Genomic DNA, 8497 nt, shown 5'->3' on the forward strand with positions numbered 1-8497 from the left:
ATCTCATATCTATCTATCTATTTATCTCATATCTATCTATCTATCCCATATCTATCTCATATCTATCTATCTCATATCTATTTATCTCATATCTATCTATCTATCTATCTATCTCATATCTATCTATTTATCTCATATCTATCTATCTCATATCTATCTATCTCATATCTATCTATCTCATATCTATCTATCTCATATATATCTATCTCCTATCTATCTATCTCCTATCTATCTATCTATCTCATATCTATCTCATATCTATTTATCTCATATCTATCTATCTATCCCATATCTATCTCATATCTATCTCATATCTATTTATCTCATATCTATCTATCTATCTATCTATCTCATATCTATCTATTTATCTCATATCTATCTATCTATCTCATATCTATCTATTTATCTCATATCTATCTATCTCATATCTATCTATCTCATATCTATCTATCTCATATCTATCTCATATCTATCTATCTATCTCATATCTATCTCCTATCTATCTATCTCATATCTATCTCATATCTATCTATCTCATATCTATCTATCTCATATCTATCTATCTATCTCATATCTATCTCATATCTATCTATCTATCTATCTATCTATCTATGTCATATCTATCTATCTCATATCTATCTATCTCATATCTATCTCATATCTATCTATCTCATATCTATCTATCTCATATCTATCTATCTCATATCTATCTCATATCTATCTGTCTCATATCTATCTATCTCATATCTATCTATCTCGTATCTATCTCATATCCATCTATCTGTATGTGGTGACATATGTTTGGATGTGTGTAGATTATACAGTGGATAAATGATTTCTCTGCCAACTGGTTCACATTCAGAAATCCTGTCAGGTCAAGAGCCAGAGGCCAAAGCTAGATGTAAAATGTTCCCTTAAGCTTCTGCAGAAAGACGTCTTTTCTTCCTCTTCTCTCTGGGGAAAGACCAATTTTCCTTTCTTAGAAAAGAAGACAAAGTATTGACCCTTCTGTTTACCCATATGAACTCCACATAAAACAGATCTCAAAGGATAAAGCACAGTGCATGCTATAAGATATCAAAATATATCTCCATTTAATATCTATCTATCTCATATCTATCTATCTCATATCTATCTATCTCATATCTATCTATCTCATATCTATCTATCTATCTATCTATCTATCTATCTATCTCTCATATCTATCTCATATCTATCTATCTATCTATCTATCTCATATCTATCTATCTCATATCTATCTCATATCTATCTATCTCATATCTATCTATCTCATATCTATCTATCTATCTATCTATCTCATATCTATCTATCTCATATCTATCTATCTATCTCATATCTATCTATCTATCTCATATCTATCGATCTCATATCTATCTATCTCATATCTATCTATCTCATATCTATCTATCTATCTCATATCTATCTATCTCATATCTATCTATCTATCTATCATATATCTATCTATCTATCTCATATCTATCGATCTCATATCTATCTATCTCATATCTATCTATCTATCATATATCTATCTATCTATCTCATATCTATCGATCTCATATCTATCTATCTCATATCTATCTCATATCTATCTATCTCATATCTATCTATTTTATCTTTAATACATACTAATGTTACTCTCAGGTGTATGGGGATATATAGCATCAGTTTTCTTTGGTGTTTGCAGTGTTTTATTTTACCTTTTATGTGTATTTTTTTACTTCTATTATCTACATTATTTTCTAGTATTTTATATCCCCATAAAGTAATAATTTACTTCTGGGGAAGATCTCATAGATAATAACAGAAGGGTAAAAAAGAGAATTTATCAAATCCAACCTATAACCTACTGTGTTGTATTTACTCCCTATATATTTTACTATTTCCTCAGTGCTATCTCCAAAGAAGGGAGGTTTCGCTGTAATACCAGACACAGCCTCTGAACAAGAGTGGCGCTGTTTATATGTTTTTAAGCAGTAGATTTTATCCAAAGGGTGAGGAATTATATTAAATACTTGTGACCACATGACAGGGACATCCATGGAAAAAGGGTCTTGTGGTTCAATTATATGCATAATGTTTACCAGCCCTTTCCTATGCAGAAAGTGAATAAAGTATACATAACATTTTAAAGGAAAACTGTCAGTAAACTCCCCCCGCACTAACCATTGGTACTGGCTGGTAGTGCGGGGGACGCTGATCAACATGCTGCATACCGTGCCCGGATCTGTCCCACCGTTCACCCCGTTATCTTCATTCTTCTGGATATGCAAATGAGCTGCTAACTGGCACGGGCGGGGTTTCAAGGCTCCTTTCTGACACTCTGACGTCAGCTCCGCCCGGCTTATGAATATTCATCCCCTCCCTCTGACTGTTCCTCCTCTCCCCGCTCTGTACTGGACTCCACTGAAGAAGTAGAGGATGAATATTCATAAGCCGGGCGGAGCTGACGTCAGAGTGCCAGAAGGAGCCTTGTAACCCTGCCCGTGCCAGTTAGCAGCTCATTTGCATATACAGAAGAATGAAGATAACGGGCGAAAGGTGAAACGGATCCGGGCATGGTAGGCAGCATAATGATCAGAGGTACTGGCTGGTATAGACAGATAGATAGATAAATTGGTAAATAAAGAACAAAAAAAATCAGCAGCACTCCGTTCCTTCAGATGAATCAGTGCATGGCTTTATTCATCTTGTGTTACAAGCAGCTGTTTCATCTGTCTCAGACAGACATTATCAAGCCCTGAGACAGACGAAACGTAGCTGCTTGTAACACAAGATGAATAATCCTGCGCGCTAATTCATCTGAAGGAACGGAGTGCTGCTGATTTTTTGGTACTTTGTATACAGGAGGGCCTCTAACCCAGGCTCCAACAGCCTGGACCTGGACAATTATAGTGGTTATGCTGCTCTCCTGCGAAAGATATATCAGCTTTTTATATTCCTTAACAGGAGCTAAGCTGATACCAGGGAACACTACCTGAAAAGGTGATGTAATGAGCTGCTTTGCATATTCCCCTACATATATATATATATATATATATATATATATATATAAAACAAAGGATAGCAGCACTCTTTCCAAAGATGGAACCTTGAACAATATAAGGTGCATGGTGAAGGCAGAGGTTTAGGGACCCGGTCCACAACGTCTCTTTCAGGATACAAACCAAAAAGTCCAGTGCAGCACTCCAAATAAAGTGAAAAAAGTCAAAATTTATTCCATTTTATGTGCAAAATATGGCAAAGTTTCTACTCACTCCTTAGTCTTTCTCTAAAAAAAAAAAAAAAAAGACTCAGGAAGGAGTCGAAACGTCGCCATATTTTGCACATAAGATGGAATAAATTTTGACTTTTTTTCCACTTTATTTGGAGTGCTGCACTGGACTTTTTGTTATCAATATGAGCAATATGAGAAGATGAAGCGGCACTCACCACAATGAGGAAGAATCTTTAATCTTCAATGACGGGGCATATCATACACAAAAGCAGTGAGTGACACAGATGGCAGGGCGCTCGAGCGCCCCTGCCATCTGTGTCACTCGCTGCTTTTGTGTATGATATGCACTGTGATTGAAGATTAAACAATTTTCGCTGTTGTGGTGAGTGCCGCTTTATCTTCTCATGTTGCCAATTGCTGTTTGCTAACTCCAGCTGAGCACCACCACTGTATGTGATTTACGTGCTGTCTCATGTGGATTCCACCTTCTACTGTGAATAGTGACATGCTTTGCAGTGCCGGATCTTTTGTTTAACTTATATATATATGGAAAGAGCAGTGGCACTCCCCCTGTTTGAAGTGAATAAAGATCAACGTTAGTGCCACTGCCCTTTCCATTTATATTAAGAAGGATCCCTGACCAGGATTAACAGCAACAGGCACCTGTCACCAGGTAGTGCTGCTTTCCTTGTTTTACTACATATATATATATATGAAATTTGTGACATGTTTTTTAAACAATCTGCTAAAAAAAACAACACACACACACACACACAAGAAAAACGCCACAAAAAATAATAAAAAAAACATACACAAAAAACGCTCAAAAAACACACACACACACACACACACACACATAAAAACACAAAAGAACAAACACAAGAAAAACACCACACATAATAAACAAAAAAAAAACACACACAAAATAAGCAAAAAACACACACACACACGCATGAAAAACACAAACAAAAAAATACACACACACACACAAAAACACACCAAAAAAATAAACAAAAACACAAGCACAAAACACACAAAAAAAACACATGCACAAAACCCATAATAGCAACATAAAGGTCATTACTACACCAAAAAGCCGTCTCCTTGTAACTACAGTAATAATAAAGTGAGCATTACCATATAAAAGACTCCAAAAATCTCTCTAATATCTATTCTGTCTCTACTGAAGAAGGCGGATAATCCCCCCTATATGCCGATTCGGAAGCCATTGTCCAGTCCAAATACTCTTTGAGTCCTAATCAGCCGCTCACCGAGGAATACACAAATCACCATCTCCGGGGAGCGGGAAGAATCCGCAAACAGGAAAAAAAACGTATGCATCATCTGTGTATAAAAGAAGGTCAACCTCCCTGTTAATAATTGAGATAACGCTGCATTCCCGTCCCCTGAGGATCTCAGTAAGTGGATTAATGTAGAGGGTGAATAAGAATGAAATCCACAATACAACCTTGTTGAACCCTGTGGGTGTACACATCAGACCTGTCAATTAACGCGTCCAATCACACCTGCTGTCGCGCTTTTACATATATCTACCCTTTACGAGCCGACGTGTCTCTGGAGCGCCATTAATAATTGTGACCAAACAATAGCGGATACAATGTTTATAATAGTCGATGTTGTTTATTATGGAATAAAGATAAAATGGCTTCCAGTCTGCACGGTGTAGGGAGAAGAGCGGCGGTGATGTATATAAAATGTATAATGTATAGATAGATGAGATGTATGATGTTTTTATAGATGAGATGTATGATGTGTCTGTAGATGAGATGTATGATGTATCTAGATGAGATGTATGATGTATCTAGATGAGATGTATGATGTATCTATAGATGAGATGTATGATGTATCTGTAGATGAGATGTATGATGTATCTGTAGATGAGATGTATGATGTATCTGTAGATGAGATGTATGATGTATCTGTAGATGAGATGTATGATGTATCTGTAGATGAGATGTATGATGTATCTGTAGATGAGATGTATGATGTATTTATAGATGAGATGTATGATGTGTCTGTAGATGAGATGTATGATGTATCTATAGATGAGATGTATGATGTATCTGTAGATGAGATGTATGATGTATCTGTAGATGAGATGTATGATGTATCTATAGATGAGATGTATGATGTATCTGTAGATGAGATGTATGATGTATCTGTAGATGAGATGTATGATGTATCTGTAGATGAGATGTATGATGTATCTGTAGATGAGATGTATGATGTATTTATAGATGAGATGTATGATGTGTCTGTAGATGAGATGTATGATGTATCTATAGATGAGATGTATGATGTATCTGTAGATGAGATGTATGATGTATCTGTAGATGAGATGTATGATGTATCTATAGATGAGATGTATGATGTATCTGTAGATGAGATGTATGATGTATCTATAGATGAGATGTATGATGTATCTGTAGATGAGATGTATGATGTATCTGTATATAAGATGTATGATGTATATCTAGATGAGATGTATGATGTATCTGTAGATGAGATGTATGATGTATCTGTAGATGAGATGTATGATGTATCTATAGATGAGATGTATGATGTATCTGTAGATGAGATGTATGATGTATCTATAGATGAGATGTATGATGTATCTGTAGATGAGATGTATGATGTATCTGTATATAAGATGTATGATGTATATCTAGATGAGATGTATGATGTATCTGTAGATGAGATGTATGATGTGTCTGTAGATGAGATGTATGATGTATCTATAGATGAGATGTATGATGTATCTGTAGATGAGATGTATGATGTGTCTGTAGATGAGATGTATGATGTATCTATAGATGAGATGTATGATGTATCTGTAGATGAGATGTATGATGTATCTGTAGATGAGATGTATGATGTATCTGTAGATGAGATGTATGATGTATCTATAGATGAAATGTATGATGTATCTATAGATGAAATGTATGATGTATCTACAGATGAGATGTATGATGTGTCTGTAGATGAGATGTATGATGTATCTGTAGATGAGATGTATGATGTGTCTGTAGATGAGATGTGTGATGTATCTGTAGATGAGATGTATGATGTATCTATAGATGAGATGTATGATGTATCTGTAGATGAGATGTATGATGTGTCTGTAGATGAGATGTATGATGTATCTGTAGATGAGATGTATGATGTATCTGTAGATGAGATGTATGATGTATTTATAGATGAGATGAATGATGTGTCTGTAGATGAGATGTATGATGTATCTGTAGATGAGATGTATGATGTATCTGTAGATGAGATGAATGATGTATCTATAGATGAGATGTATGATGTATCTATAGATGAGATGTATGATGTATCTGTAGATGAGATGTATGATGTATCTATAGATGAGATGTATGATGTATCTATAGATGAGATGTATGATGTATGATGTATCTATAGATGAGATGTATGTTGTATCTGTAGATGAGATGTATGATGTATCTATAGATGAGATGTATGATGTATCTGTAGATGAGATGTATGATGTATCTATAGATGAGATGTATGATGTATCTGTAGATGAGATGTATGATGTGTCTGTAGATGAGATGTATGATGTATCTATAGATGAGATGTATGATGTGTCTGTAGATGAGATGTATGATGTGTCTGTAGATGAGATGTATGATGTATCTATAGATGAGATGTATGATGTATCTGTAGATGAGATGTATGATGTATCTGTAGATGAGATGTATGATGTATCTGTAGAGGAGATGTATGATGTATCTGTAGATGAGATGTATGATGTGTCTGTAGATGAGATGTATGATGTGTCTGTAGATGAGATGTATGATGTATCTGTAGATGAGATGTATGATGTATCTGTAGATGAGCTGTATGATGTTTTTATAGATGAGATGTATGATGTATCTGTAGAGGAGATGTATGATGTATCTGTAGATGAGATGTATGATGTATCTGTAGAGAAGATGTATGATGTATCTGTAGATTAGATGTATGATGTGTCTGTAGATGAGATGTATGATGTATCTGTAGATGAGATGTACGATGTATCTATAGATGAGATGTATGATGTATCTGTAGATGAGATGTATGATGTATCTATAGATGAGATGTATGATGTGTCTGTAGATGAGATTATAATGTGTCTGTGGATGAGATGTATGATGTATCTGTAGAGAAGATGTATGATGTATCTGTAGATGAGATGTATGATGTATCTGTAGATGAGATGTATGATGTATCTGTAGATGAGATGTATGATGTATCTGTAGAGGAGATGTATGATGTATCTGTAGATGAGATGTATGATGTATCTGTAGATGAGATGTATGATGTATCTGTAGATGAGATGTATGATGTGTCTGTAGATGAGATGTATGATGTATCTGTAGATGAGATGTATGATGTATCTATAGATGAGATGTATGATGTATCTGTAGATGAGATGTATGATGTATCTGTAGATGAGATGTATGATGTATCTGTAGATGAGATGTATGATGTATCTGTAGAGAAGATGTATGATGTATCTGTAGATGAGATGTATGATGTATCTGTAGATGAGATGTATGATGTGTCTGTAGATGAGATGTATGATGTATCTGTAGATGAGATGTATGATGTATCTGTAGATGAGATGTATGATGTATCTGTAGATGAGATGTATGATGTATCTATAGATGAGATGTATGATGTATCTGTAGATGAGATGTATGATGTATCTGTAGATGAGATGTATGATGTATCTGTAGATGAGATGTATGATGTATCTGTAGAGGAGATGTATGATGTATCTGTAGAGGAGATGTATGATGTATCTGTAGAGGAGATGTATGATGTATCTGTAGATGAGATGTATGATATGTCTGTAGATGAGATGTATGATGTGTCTGTAGATGAGATGTATGATGTGTCTGTAGATGAGATGTATGATGTATCTGTAGAGGAGATGTATGATGTATCTGTAGAGGAGATGTATGATGTGTCTGTAGATGAGATGTATGATATGTCTGTAGATGAGATGTATGATGTATCTGTAGATGAGATGTATGATGTATCTGTAGATGAGATGTATGTTGTATCTATAGATGAGATGTATAATGTATCTGTAGATGAGATGTATGATGTATCTATAGATGAGATGTATGATGTGTCTGTGGATGAAATGTATGATGTATCTATTTATGAGATGTATGATGTATCTGTAGATGAGATGTATGATGTATCTATAGATGAGAAGTATGATGTATTTAT

This window comes from Hyla sarda, chromosome 6 (genome assembly GCF_029499605.1).
Source record: "Hyla sarda isolate aHylSar1 chromosome 6, aHylSar1.hap1, whole genome shotgun sequence".
NCBI lineage: Eukaryota > Metazoa > Chordata > Amphibia > Anura > Hylidae > Hyla > Hyla sarda.